General features: G+C 34.7%; 1 protein-coding gene across 5 annotated transcripts in view; it reads left to right on the top strand.

Moving 5' to 3' along the window:
- ROBO1 (roundabout guidance receptor 1) overlaps positions 1-15,058 on the top strand; it is a 1,297,074-nt gene that overhangs the window by 1,104,181 nt on the left and 177,835 nt on the right. The window lies entirely within an intron of this gene.

Here is a 15,058-nt window from a genome sequence, read left to right as displayed (position 1 = left end):
GAACCATGGAATGAGAGCTAGATAGATGGGAACTCAGTACAACCTACTAATCTTACAGATGAAGAAAAGGAGGTCTGGAAAGTTTGACTCCTTCCAAAGTCCACAGCAGTTAAGTGCCAGAGCCAGCAACTGAATAGAGTTGCTTTGACTCCAAATCTAGCACATTTTCCACTGCATCATTCAGTCTTCCTGATTTTAATTTCTACAGGTTTTTTTTTTTCAGTTTTATTGTTGACTTTTGTTTTTAATCACTCATTTACCCAAACATCCTTCCATACTGAGAGTCTCTTTTTAACAAATCAGAAGCCAAGCCACCTGTCGCATCAACCACATCAAAAAGTGCATGTCACATTCTGTATCCCTAGACCCTTCTCTCTGTAGTAGAGGAGAGTGTGTTTCATTATCATTTTCCATAATAAGCGTTGGCCCATACATTCATCCTAGTTAAATTCTGTTTTAATACCACTTTCATGCACTTTTTTGCTCAATATTGTTTTATATACATTTCTCTACTCACCATTTCTTATGGAACAGTTATATAGCATTACTTCTTTATACTACAATTTACTTTTATATCCTCAGTTAAGAAGCAAAAAGACATTTATTTAGCTTTGTCTGTTTAACAAACAACAGCAAAGTAAAAACATTCCCTGTCCTCAAACTGCTTCCATTTTAATGAAGGAGACAGTTTTACATAACTTTAGCTTTTGCTCTATCTCCTTTGCTGGATCCTTCTCCAGATCTCTTCCTCTAAAACTCTAGAGATTTTTCAAGCTTTGGTGCTGGACTTCTCTTCTTCTTCTTCCTCCTTCTCTGTAACTTCACTTGGTGATTTCATCAACTCTCATGGATTTAATTAGCATCTCTTTGTTGACGATTCTCAAACCCATTTCAGTTTTTTCAGATTCTTAGACCCCGTTTCAGTCTTGCTAACCTCCAGTATTGCGTTTTGGACATTTTTCAGATATCTCAAACTGGAAATCCAACAGACATCTTAAACTCATTATGTCCAGAACAGAACTAATCATCTTTCTCTCTAAACCCTAACCCCTCTTACCCTGTTACCAAAGAGGGCCACACCTTCCTCTCAGTCCTTCAGCCTCACAATTTAAATCACTTTGGATTGTTTACTGCCTCAGACTGCATATTCAGTCTGTTCTCAGGACTTGTTGATTTCACCTTTGTGATATAAATTTATGTGTGTGTGTGTATACATATATATACATACATATATATATTCTTGTATGTATATGTAAAGTATATTTGAAAAGGAAGTTACTAGAGCATTGTAGTCATGAGAGTTAAGTAGTATAAAATCATACTGTTGTGAAATAAAGTGTAAGGAATAACAGGTAGACCAGTATCCATGGAGCAGAGGGGGAGAGTAACATGCTATAAGATTATCATCATAAGAAGGGGTGAGGTTATGAAGAACTTTAAAATAGTTACGATTGTAGTTTAATGAATAGAGGTGGCATGGTCTGACCCATATTTAAGAAAGCCACTTTGGCAGCTATGTGCAGGGATAAGTAAGAGAATGGGCAGAGCCTTGAGGAGTAAAATCCAACTACATGGATACTGAATTAATTTAATAGGGAATCCTCACTCTAGCAGTTGGTATCTGGGTGTCCTTGGATTTGCTGGACACTACTACTATTTCAATTGTTTCTATTTCTTGTTTACCTAATCTATTCCAGCTTTGCTGTTTTTTAAAAATCAGTACCTAATAATTTTGATGATTACTGCTTTATTGCTATAGTTCCCCACCTTACTCTCTTGAGATACTTGAACTTGTTTTCTGATAATATTTTAATTTTTTGTATAGTTTCATAATTTCTTTGTGTTTTCATTAATATGGATATATGCCTACAAATTAATTTTAGTAATATAATTCTTCCTTATTGGCTTGGCCCAGTCACTCACAATTAATGTTTCTCTAGCTGTATAAATATTCCTTTATTTATTTTGTTTTATCATTGTACTTATGTAAGTCTTGAGGAGTGTCTTGTTAATTCCCAAATATTTTATGCATTTTGTAGTTCTTCTGAAATAGGAATCTTTTTGTCTTTTACTTTGGATCTTTGTAATACTCTATTGAAATGCTGATAATCTTTGTGAATATCTTTGTATTCCGTTTCTTTATCTTTTAATTATCTTAAGTAAGTTCTAGCCTTAATCTGGGGATTTCTAATCAGTGAGCAAGCATTTATTAAGCACTTACTATGAGTTGGGCACTGTTCTAGTCACTATGAAGAGTGAACCTAGTCAACAGAAGCGTAAAACAATCCCTTCTCATTGTTAACTTGAAACTATCACAACATCTGCAAATAGGGATAATTTGATTTTGTCTTTGCTGATTTTTTTTTTTGTCCTTTAGTTATTCTCTTGCCTCATGCTCTATTTAGGACTTCCGTCTAAGTGTCAAGTAGCAGTGGAGATAAGGGATGACCTTGCTTTATCTCCTACTTATTGGAAAAGCTTTCAAGTATTTCATTGCTGCAGATAATTGTCTGTCTGTCTGTCTATACACACACACACACACACACACACACACACACACACAGACATATACACACTTTTTGATCATATTAAAGAATAATGTTTGCATTGTCTTTTTAAAACAGAAATTCATGTCTATTTTATCAAAGGCTATTTCACAGTCTAGTCCTATAATCACATGATTTTTATAACTCAGATGATTAAGTTATTACTTTTTCCCCTTGAACACCATATTTGTATAAAATCGTTCTTGGTGAAAATGGAAAAAAAAAAAGAAAAACCTACTGTGTTAGTATACCAAGAGGCTTAAAAATACAGTTTGGAATAATAGGTTTAGATTTGTGCTTTCTAGATTATTTACCTATTTTGGAAAATTTTACTGAATTTCACTTAAAAGGAAATTTTCAGTAATTCCTTTTCATGAATTTTAAATTATGTCAGTCTTATCTCTTAAAAACGAAGCAAGCCTTACCATTGGATGTTAACCTACTTTGGATAGTTGATATATTTCCTTGGTAAATAGCTAGTGATAATATAATATTTCTACCAGTAGTCAGAGCTGCCACATGGCCGTTTGACTCTCTCTTTTTAGCAGTCTGTTAAGGGAAGTAAAAAATGCTCCTTTACTGACCCTAGGGATGAACATTCTTTATCTTTATCTCCTTAGCTTGAGAAAGACTCTAGTGAAGAAGGAAGAGTGTGTGTGTGTGTGTGTGTGTGTGTGTGTGTATGTGTGTATACATATATCTCCCAGAGATACCTACCCTCCAAGCAATACTTTCCCCCAAACCAAACAAGACTTTAGGTCAAAGGTTTGCACCATTTTTTGTCAAACAGTGGGAATGATACTGAATGTGGAACTCTTTCTTCCTTATACTAACCTCCCCCTCAAACATCTGCAGTAGTGTAAGTTTGCCAAGAAACTACATTGGTGGTAAATTAAGGGAGTTAGCTGGTATTGTTGTACTAGAAAGTGACTGTAAATCTGGAAAGTGGGGTCAGAGGTGTTCTGGGCCCACTTCCAAGGAGCTAAGTAAGTGCAAAGAAGATAGATTTGGCAAAAAGAGCTCCTTTTGTCAGCTTCCTGCTCCAGGCTAACAGATAATAAAGCAAACTGCTATTTAAATTTGTATTTAAGACATTTTTTGAATACTACTTTTGCACATCTTTTCTTTCCCTTCCCTGAGATCCGAAATCCCCCCTTCCCAAATCCTCCCAACTAATTACAGCCTTCTAATAGCCATTTTACATGTTGTAATAATTCCCTTTTCATTATCAGAGAAAACTCCCCCTTCCTATATCAGTAGTAGTAATACTGATGAACAAGTATTTTTAGGGATACAATAAAGCAAGGTTGGGAGTGCAAAGAGTCAAGTTCAGTAAAACCCAGGAAGAGTTATCTTTTCTTTTAAAGAAAAATGTTACTTTCAAAGAAACTCTCTTGGCTTATTTCTAGATAAAATGTGACTGAGATGAAGGATTTGAACAGTACCATAACATCTTAAAGGTAGTTTCTGGAAGCCTATAGAAGTCTCCTTAACCCAAATGGCGTTCGACCTCTATGTGAAAACTTCAGAGAGTCTGCTACCTTCTAAGACATCCCATTTACGTAGTATTGAATAAGAAATGTTGGACAGCACAAACAAGTTTGTTTGGTTTTAATTATTACACAGAAGGAGGGTGAGTTGTGCCAAAATAAATCAGAAAATTTTGTGGACTAGTCCTTGGGAATTTTGTAATTTACACCATTGAGTAAAACTGCTAAGGATTTGAAAGTCTGGAGGGAGGCTATCACTGTTCTCTCTAGGGGGATTAGCAAAGTCATTTACATTAGGTTGTTATAGAAAATATGTGAATCATTTTACAGTAAATTCAAACTACCTTTAATTCTAAAGCAGAAGTTATAAAGTTATCATAACAAATACCTACAGAGTGATGGCAAGATATTAACGTAAAAACAATTTCTGAATCTTTTAAATTCTGTAAATTCTTCGAGATGGTACAAGATTTGTTTTTCTATTTTAGGATGTAGTGACATCTGAAACAGAACTATTTGTAAAACTTCCTACGAGTGTTGTGTAAATTAATACTACTGAATTGATAAGAGTCAAGGAAGTGAAAGCATTAAAAATAAATAATGCAAATTAGCAATCACTTCCCCTTTATAAGTCAGTCGTAATTTTTTTAAAATTTGTTTTCCACCTGGAAACAAAACTGAATTCATGGCTAAATCTTCCAGTTGCAATGAAAAGAAACTGAATATATTCACTGTTTAAAATTAAGTTTGGAAATAAATCCTTAAGAAATGGCAGTTATTAGATATTTAAAATGTTGCTTGTTTTTTCAGCTTTTCTTTTAAATTCTTGTTTTCATTTTCTTTCTTCACCTCCTTTGCCAAATGTATCAAATATAAATGAACAAGAGATAAGTGCACACCACACCTTTATTTGTTATATGTTATTTATTGCTGAAGTTTGGGGATAGAAGTAGTGTCTAGTATTTTTTACTATAATGGCTTGCCTTGCTTGAAATTTTAAAGTTCATCTCTTCCACTTGTAAAGAACAATAACATATTTATCAGTGACAATACTGACCTTTTCAAAAATGTACTTGTATTATGGCTTATTATAGGGCTTGAACAGTTGTCAGAATTTTAGAATAATGTGCTCTAGCATAGTAAGGCGTTGCAATAAGGATACAGTGGTACATGACTTCTGTAGGTGCAGACCCTTTTGTCTTAATATAGAAAAGTATCTGGGTCATTAACTATGAAGCACATATAAGTTGTGTAGTATTCATAAATTCACTAAATCCAAGAGCATAGACTACACATTTGTGTAATGATCAGCATCTGTGTCAAGGAAACCAGGGTCAATCAGGCCCTGGAGTAGCTTTGTCGTCTTAAAGGTAAAGGCGCCTATATTGTGAGTGAAAGGAAAGAAGGTGTATCCCATTAAAAAAGGACTAGTCATATCACGTTCTTTCACGAAAGGATTTAATGAAAGCCTCAGGATAAGTTTGTCTCCCCTCAAAGTGTTCAGTTTTGTTGAAATGAGTATTTACATCTAGAAGCAAAATTTAACGTGACTTAAGTGAATAGCTTGGGTTAATAAGTTTTATGTCCAACTTTAAATACATTTCCTGAGATAACATGAGATCTTTCTAATACAAGACAGGAAAGGGGCTAAAAATGAATAACATTGTAATGTCATTTTTGTTGCCTATTTTTTGGTAAAGAAATCTTCCTGAGGGGTACATATGTATTTTAGTTACATTTCTTTAAATTTTGGAAGGAATTTTGAAAAATTTCTTGTTAGTTAATGTAACAGAAAAATTAAAATGGAGATGAACCTTTAAAGACAGTTTAAAGAAGAATAAGGGAATGAAGAAAGTTCTATTAGTTAGAGATAGAGCATTGAATTTAAGTTCAGAAGTCTGGTGAGGGCATACAAATGAAAAAAATGGTAAAATGGTAGAAGATATGATAATCTTCGTTGAAAATTTAGTGTTAGACATTAGTACTTCAAAACTATTTTGAAATTGAACAAAAGCTTAAATGAACCATAGCATTTTTGTGAACCCGTGTATATGTTGAGTGAAATTTCATATACTTTTTAATTGAACTTTGTACAATTTAATAGAATTTAAAAATTAAAAAGATATCACAAAAGGATGAAGTTTAATAAGAACTTGCAATCATAACTGGGAGAACTTGTATCTCTAACAAAATATTTCAGTTAAGTTTTCGTGCAAGATTACACACTTAATATTTACTCTGTATTTATAAAATCATTGAACATGGATAGAATCTAGGACTCATAAAACTACTCGTTTATGGCCTTAAAAAGTCACTTAAATGATCTGAAACTCAGTTTCCCCATCTTTAAAATGTGAATAATACCATCACAGTCTTTCATTGTGATTGCAAGCAGAGTGCTTTTTGAAATTTTATGAGATATTATCAAAATAGAATGATATTTAGTTGAAAATCATATAAGATTAGATTACTTAAATTAGTCTTGAGACATCAGTTTGCCATGCTTAAGTCTAAACCTTGAAACTATAATAGCCTAACCAACTATAGATATGAATATTAGATATGGATTTGAAAATTATTCATGTAAAGAATGCTAATTTGGACTTAGAGAATCAGTATTCAGATCCTACGTCTACCACTTATCACTGCCTTCAGTGAGACAGCCTCTGTGAGCACATTTTCTAATCTGTAAAGTTTTTTCCAATTCTTAATATATGTCCACAAAATAGAAGATAGCCAGGTAATGCAGAATGACTGGGAAAATGATGTGGCATTGCCCTGTTAAAAAAAATAGGAATGAGAAAACTGTATTGGGGAAAAGAAGAAGATAAAAGACATGATATGACACCACTGCTCAGATGTATAGGTCAGTGATAATGGATGACAGAAGAAAAAAGTTATTTAACTTTATTTACTTTATGATTTCTGTACTACAGAAAATTATTTTTTATAGTTAAGGCCAGAACAAAAATGGCTATTAGGGTTAACCCTAAGATTAATAAGGATATGGTAAGAGAAATCTTAAATACCTTTCATGAGTTCAAATCATCAGACACAGATGAACTGTATCCTAGGATATCAAAAGATGCAATTTTGATGGTTGAAAGATTTTCAGTGATGTTTAAAAAAATCATGAAGAATAAGAATGATAAAAAGGGATAGTTGTTTCTACTTGAAGGGGAGAGAAGACAGACCTGGAGAAATCCAAGTGATGGTTCTGTGAACTTGTCTTTTTTCTTTTTCTGTCAAAATTTTGAAACCTTACTTAAGTATGTAAGAAAAATAAACGAAGGGCATGAATACTGCCTGTTGTCCAGATAATCATACACAGTTGTATGGACAAGTTGTTCATCAGTTCATCTTAGACAGATATTGCAAATAAACATTGATTTGGGCCTAAAATAGCATCAGTGATAATAACAAAACTTATCTAATACTACTAATACATCCTCAGTGTTCCCCGATCTCACTAAGCAGGAATCTTTTCCCCTGAAAGCCTTATTATAGAAATAATACTAAATTTCTGCTTCTTCATAGACTTCTGAGGGATTATCCCTTCTTTCATAGTCACTGAATAATAGTGGTCCCTCATCTTTATCCAGGAGCTCAGAATTATCACCAGTTCCACCAAGGGGAGCTCTTTTATACTTACTCACCATAGTTACACAGAGGCACTTTTACTCTCTTTCTTACCTCCCAGTCGCCCAGACTCACAACATGAGTGTGTCCTTGCCTCCTTACTCTCTTATTGCCAAGGTGAGTCATTTCTACCCTTCCTGACGCCTCTTATATATGCTCCTTTATCTCCTCAGACACTGCCACAATAAACGTCCTCATCCCTCATGCTCTCATGCTTGGACTTGTAGTAGCCATTTTCTTAGCCTTCCTATCTCAAATCTCTCTCCTGTGCAATCTGTCATTCAGCTGTCAAATTGATCTTCCTTTTCTCCACTATCCCTGGGCAATTCAGCAAGTGCCAGTGTCTCCCTATCATCTCAAGGATCTCAACCCACCAAAACCCCCCACAAAAACAACTTCTGTGTGGCTTTTAAAGCCTTTTATGACCAGACCCCTTCCTACCTTCCCAGTCTTCTTACATATTATTCCCCTCCACTTATTGAGCAGTCCAGAGACCCCTAGCCTTCTTGCTACACCATCCCATTTCTCAAATTTGGACATTCTCACTGGCTATCCTCTTATGTCTGAAGTTCTCTTCCTCCTCATCTCAGTTTCCTGTCTTCCCTAAGTTTTGTCAGGTTTCATGATATTCCCTTCTTTGACAAGAAGCCTTTTGTAGTCCTACGTAATCTTAATACCTTCTCTCTAAGATCATCTCCAGTTTGTCCAGTACATATCTAATTTTTACATGGTTCCATTTCAGTTGTCTCCCTGGCACTCAACAATGACTTGTATGCCTTTTCTTTATTTCTAGTGCTTAGCATAGTGCCTGTCACATGGTCAGCAATTGATAAATGCTTATTGACTGACCAAGTGAAGCCATGTCGTTACAATGCAAGGCTTCTCCCAGCAATATTTGCCCATAGTGTCCCCTCCTCCCCAAGCTCTTTCTGGAAGAAGGAGTCTAAACAATCCCAGGAGATGATGTGAGCTCTTTTCTCTAAATTATATAGAACTTTTTTGAAGTAGCAAGAACTTTAAGGCTTAGATGATTATACTGGGGATATAATAACAAAGGGCCAGAGGGAGAATCAGAATTATGTCCATCAAAATAAGTCCATTCTTATTAGATAAATCTTCCTGGAAGTTAGAACCAAAGAACTGTTGGAGAACCTATTACCTTCCAAGGATTGCATTGAATTAAACTCAGACTTGGCTTTGATGAGTAGCACACCAGAACCCGATAGTCAAGGATTTTTTATTAGAAAAGGAAAATCAATTCTCCTGAGACATATTAAAAGTCCTCCCAGTTGGGGAAAGGTTCAGAGTCACATGGGGAAGGTAGATTTTCTGATTTACATGAAGAGTACAATTGGGCAGAAGGCAATATCTTGTCCTCAAGCAGATCACGTGGTGCCAAATGCAGTACTACATGGTCTCATGGCTCTCATTTTCGTAACAGCTTTAACCTTGTTGAATTTGTCAGAAGGCCCATGATATCTCTAATGAGTGCAGACCTTACTCATGAGTGATTGAATGTAGACAACCGTTAAATTCCTCCATTGGTCCTGATACCAATGAAATAGCCTTTATTTATCCAGTCCTCTTCCCTCTAGGGCCCAGAACACTAGTCTAGACCTATGACTATTACCCTGAAGTCAATGAATACCTTCTTTCCCACTCCAACCAGGCACCATGCAGCTCAACCTTGGGAGAATTTCTCAGGAACCCCATCCCTGAAGGAGTGTGTATCTAGTAGTAGCAGTTGCCTTTTTTTTTGTATATAAGAAATCATTGGTCAAACATACAAAACCGTGTATCTCAGGGGCCAGATCTTCATAGGTAGTTCATTGGGCTAGCAGAGGAAACAGGATGTCAGATTTAGACTAAAGTCCTCAGTTTTTGGCAGATTGAAAATCTATAAATACCCTAGGGACCCAAGAAAGTGAATTTTTTTAATGTAATCATTTCCATTTAACAATGAAAGCCACTGTGCCACCAGCTCTTCTAAGAGAATAAGAAAGTGATTGTATTGTTGAAATTTAATCAATCTTACTCTGCGTTAGTCAAATTATATTTGGAATATTGTGTTCATTTCTGGGCACCACATTATACACTGATGTTCTAAAAATCATATAGAATAGAGTGCCATGCATATTGAAGAATTTTCAGATCATGTGAGGCTAATAGTTTTGTATATTTTACCCAGAAAGTGTGAATGTTTTAAAAGAAAAGTAAAACACACTTTTGCTTCATTAAATTATTTTTTGTCACCTAGGTTTCATCGTTTATTCTTATCCTTATCCCTTTTTGTTGTAAGTTAAATCTTATAATGGGTTTTTTCCCAAAGAAGAAATGAAGAAGAAAAAATATATAGCAAAAATATTCAATATTTCCCCCATTACCCTCCCCAAAAAGCCTGACATTATTTGCAAGGTCCCTCACCTGTGGAATCCTTGCCTCTGCATCTTCTCCTACGTGCAGCATCCGTTTTCAATTTCTTTGTGGCAGTTCTGCTCATTTCACTGTATTTTAGTCACTTCTTGTAAGACTTTATTCTGTTTTCATGAAGTTCATTGTTTCTTACAACAGTAATATTTGTACCACTTTTTGTGGTGGAAGGCTCTTCTACAGTCATTGGTCATCTACTTTTTTTTCCCCCTCTACTGCTTCAAATATATTGGAGCCTTTCTTTTTGTCATTGTTCTTGGAATAGATATCTGGCACTGGAGTCTTTGGATCAGGGGTATGGGCAGTTTAGTTCTTTTATTTGCATAATTCTAAATTGCTTTGCAGGATGGTTGTTCTAATTCAAAACAATGAATTATTCCAAAAATGAATTATGTGCTTATCTTTCCACACTCCTTCCAATATTGCCTATCTTATGTCATCTTAGCCAATTTTCTGGATGCGAAGTAGAAATTCAGGCTTCATTGGATTTGTATTCTGTCATTATTAGAGATTTGTATCATCCTGTCATGTAGATGTTAATATTTTGTGATTCTTCTTTTGATAACTGTTCATAGCTTTTGGCTACTTTGTATATTGGAAAATGACTGTCTTATTATCTGTGTATCTTAGATATCAAACTTTTATCAGACATATTTGATACAATTTTTTTCTTAACTGATTGCTTCCCTTCTTGACCTACATCCATAAATTTTGTTATATAAAAGCTTTTTAAGTTCATTTACTTAAAATTACCTGTTTTACCTTTTGTAACTGCTTCAGTTCCTTCTTTGGTTAAAAATTCATTTCCTCTCCATAGTCATTAAATAAGTAAAAAAATAATTACTAACGTATTACTATATGCTAAGCCATGAGAATACAAAAAAAGGTAAAATATAGTTTTTGTTCCAAAGGATCTCACAGTCTAATGAGAAAGGCAACATAAAACAACTGTGTACAATAAGTCTTTATACAGAATATATCTGACATAATCAGCAGAGAAAAAGAAGGAGCATTGAGAGTGATTGGGAAAAGCTTCCTGTAGCAGATGAGATTTTAGCTGATTTAGATGACAGTTCTCCCATTCTGGGAATGGATTTCCCCAGTAACTGCGCTCGTTCTCTTTTGTTGTTTCCTTGTCCCGTCTTCCAAATTCCTTCTCAGATACTACTAATCACGTAAAGCCGACTCAGTTTATTTCTCCTATTGGGCTGGGACCTCTTCTTTGCATTTATTTCACTTTCCTTCCTATAATGTCCAGGTCCTTCTGTTCTGCTATAATACAAGTTTATTGTAAGCTGATATCTCTCAATCTATCAATCTAATCATTCTGTCTCTTTTATCTGTCTTTATCTCCCTTTCTCCCTATCTTTACATCTCAGTGATCCTTGCACACAACTGATCTTTGCAACTTGAAGCCACCATCAAACTCTGTTTAGTTTGGTATAACCTTGTCAGAAATTGCAGTAAATTTAGTTGGAGGGCTTGAGAGTTTCCTCAATATTAGGTGTTGTTTATGCCTAAATTTGAAGTGTTAATAAATAATATGCATAACCTTGGTCCCAGTTGATTTGTACAAAGGTGTTAATAGCTTTTTGTCAAATGAATGAACATTATTCAGTTCTTTTTTTAAAAAAAATGTATATCTTGACACTTTGATTACACATGGGAGAATAGAAAAATAACTGCAGAGAAAGTAAAGTTTAAGAAAAGGGTCCTATGAAATAGGCTAGAAAGACTGGAAAGAACACAGAAGTAAGTTTGAATGCAGGGGAAAAGAATGAATGCAGAAATAAAAAATAAATATAATATTGTTTATGATTTATTTAAAAGTTGCAATATTTCAGGTAGTCCTGGGGACAGTGAAATTTACATACGTTTATGATTTTATTTTGAGGTTTTCTTCAAAGACATGTGAAACTTGCATGTGGATATAAGTTTTAATTTTCACAAAAGAGCAGAACAATTTTGAGTCATCTTGGACTTTTAGGGGGAGTAAGGTAATTTAGTTTAATTTGATTATTGTTTATTATTATGGTGTTTGGTAGAATTTTGTATGACTCATATAGAGGATTCAGATGTACACATATATGTGAGTATGTATGTTTACATACATATACAAATATACATACACACATCTATATACATGCATACACATATATATGTATATATATATACATTTTTTTTGCCTAGTAGAATTCTTCAGATGAGTCTTTAAAATGTTTCCAAGAACAAGTTCCATCCAAAACAACAGTCTCTCCATTTCCAAGTATATTTCCTTCCAGTTGAGATCCTGCCAATTACTGAAATTCCCTGTACCAAAATATGATGCTGATGTGCTTTGCTGGTTCGAATCCAGGATTTCACTGTAGGCATAGATACCCACAAAGGCAGATTGTGCCTCTCTGAACTGTTGTAATTTGGAGGCTGAATACCTCTGCTTTGCAACTTGAAGCCCTTATTAGTGTACTCTAGCAAGGAAAATAATAAGCACTGCAAAATAAATACAGATGGTCAGAGGAGGGAGCCTATGTTGGTAATTTCTGGTGAGCTTCATTTCCTTATAATTCCCAAAGCAGAATACAGTTCTATTTATTTTCCTCCTTCTTCTACTCTACAGTTATCTGAGTGACTGAGTTTATTCAATTTGCATTGACTTTGATCATTCTATTTAGTTTCTTCCAAAAAAGCCGTGGGCCACTAGAGTTTTACTAATGTCTGGGACATTTAATTTAATTATAGACAATACGTCAAATTAGAAGTTATATTGTTTATGGTGTGTCCTAACCAGTTAATTTTTTTTATATTTTTATTAATTACAGATAAGATGTTCTTTTAAAAAAATGCCTATGTTGAAGCCTCATTTGTGGTTTGGAAATGATTTGAAAATATAATAGTTACTTTATTATGAGGCAGTATAGTAATGTGGAAAAAGCACTGACTCTGGAATTAGAAGAGCTGGATTCAGATCCTGTATCCGATCCTTATTAACTTTGGGGCTTTTTCCAAGTACCCTAACCTTCTTGGGACTCATTTTTCTTATCTGTAAAATGAAAGAGTTGGACAAATGGTCTAGATAGATTTCTTCTAGCTCTAATTCTATGAGCCATTGTATTCCTAAATTGTCTTCTCAGTCTCCTTTTCTGATTTAACATCATCATTATACTTCTAACTCATGGCTTCGTCTTGCACTTCTCTTCCACTTCTCTCACATGATAACTTCACCAGTGCCTATGAATTTAATTAACATCTCTGTTTTATCCAGCCCTTTTCTTAATCTGTAGTCTCTATTTAATTTTTCCAGATTCATATTGCCAACTGACTGTTGGACTTTTCAGACAGACTTCTTCAATTCAAAAGTAGTTGCCCCCTTTGAAACCTCCCCAAAGCAGTCTTACCGCACTTAACGAACTTCCCTCTTTCGGTCAGGGACACCACCAGCAGCCTCACAGTCATCCACCATTTCTCATTCACCATCACTTCATCTATCTAATCAGTCACTACGTGCTGTTAGTTTTAGCTTTACAGTTTCTTTTGCACCCCTCCCCTTTTCTAACCCCAGCCAACAGCCTAATTTAAACCCTCATCACCTCTCACCTGAATTATTCAAATGACATCTAGTTGTTCCCCCCTAACCCAAGTTTCTTCTTTATTCTATCCATTTCCAACAAAACTGATAAAATAATTTTCATAAAATGCAGGTCTGACCATGACATTCCCTTTTGGAATAAACGCTAGTGGCTCTCTTTTACCTCTAGGATTATAGGCAGACTTCTCTGTTTTTCATTTAAAACATTTTACTACCTGGCTTCAAGTCTTAACTTTCCAGTCAAATGTATATTACACTTCTTTCTTCCTAAAGTGGTCCAGACAAGCTCATTTGGATGTTCTTCACACACATCACTCTTTCCTGTCCCTGTGCCTTTGCACTCCACTCATGGAAGGTAATCCACCCTCATTTTAGACTCTCAAAATCCTCAGTTTCCTTCAAATCTCAGTTCTAAAGTGCTACTTTCTATATGAGGCCTTTAAAAAGATATCTTATTTTCCCTCTATTACATGTTAAAACAATTTTTTAACATTTTTAAAAATAAGTTTTGAGTTCCAAATTCTATCTCTCCCTTTCTCCCTTGCCCTCCACTCTCCTTGAGAGAGTAAACAATCCAATATAGGTTATATATCAGAAGTCATGTAAAAAATTGCCATATTAGTCATTCTGTAGAAGACTTGAATAAATAAAAGAAAGAAAACATTGTACATGGTGACAGCAAAATTGTACGATGGAGAACAGTGAATGACTTAGCTATTTTCAGTAATAAAATGATCCAAGACAATCTCAGGGGACCAATGGTGAGTTATGCTATCCCCCTCCAAATTTATAAAAATACAATTCATTCCTCAATTGATAAATGGTCAAAGGATGTAAACAGGCAGTTTGCAGACAAAGAAGTCAAAGGTGTGTTTAATCATATTTTAAAAATGCTCAAAATCCCTATTGATTAGAGAAATGCAGATTAAAACAACTCTGAGGTATCACCTCACATCTGTCAGAGTGGCTAGTATGACAAAAAATGATAAATGTTGGAGGAGATGGAGAAAAACTAAGACACTAATCACTGAGTTGTGAACTGGTGCAACCATTCTGCAGGAGAATTTGGAATCATCTCCGAAGGGCTATAAAACTGTATATACCCTTGGCTCTAGCAATTCCACTGCTAGGTCTACATCCTAAAGACATACAAAAAGGGGAAAGGATGTATCTGTACAAAAATGTTTATAACAGCTCTTTCTGTGATGGCTAAGAATTGAAAATTGAAGGGATTCCCATCATTTGGGAAATGGTGAAACAAGCTGTGGGATATAATTATGATGGAATACTATTATGCCATAATAAATGGCAAGCAGGTTGATTGTATGAGGCCTTTCTTTATTCTTATCTTCCAGTTAATGTTTCTC

This window comes from Notamacropus eugenii, chromosome 6 (genome assembly GCF_028372415.1).
Source record: "Notamacropus eugenii isolate mMacEug1 chromosome 6, mMacEug1.pri_v2, whole genome shotgun sequence".
NCBI classification, from domain to species: Eukaryota; Metazoa; Chordata; class Mammalia; order Diprotodontia; family Macropodidae; genus Notamacropus; species Notamacropus eugenii.
This window is presented reverse-complemented; position numbering and strand designations above follow the sequence as displayed.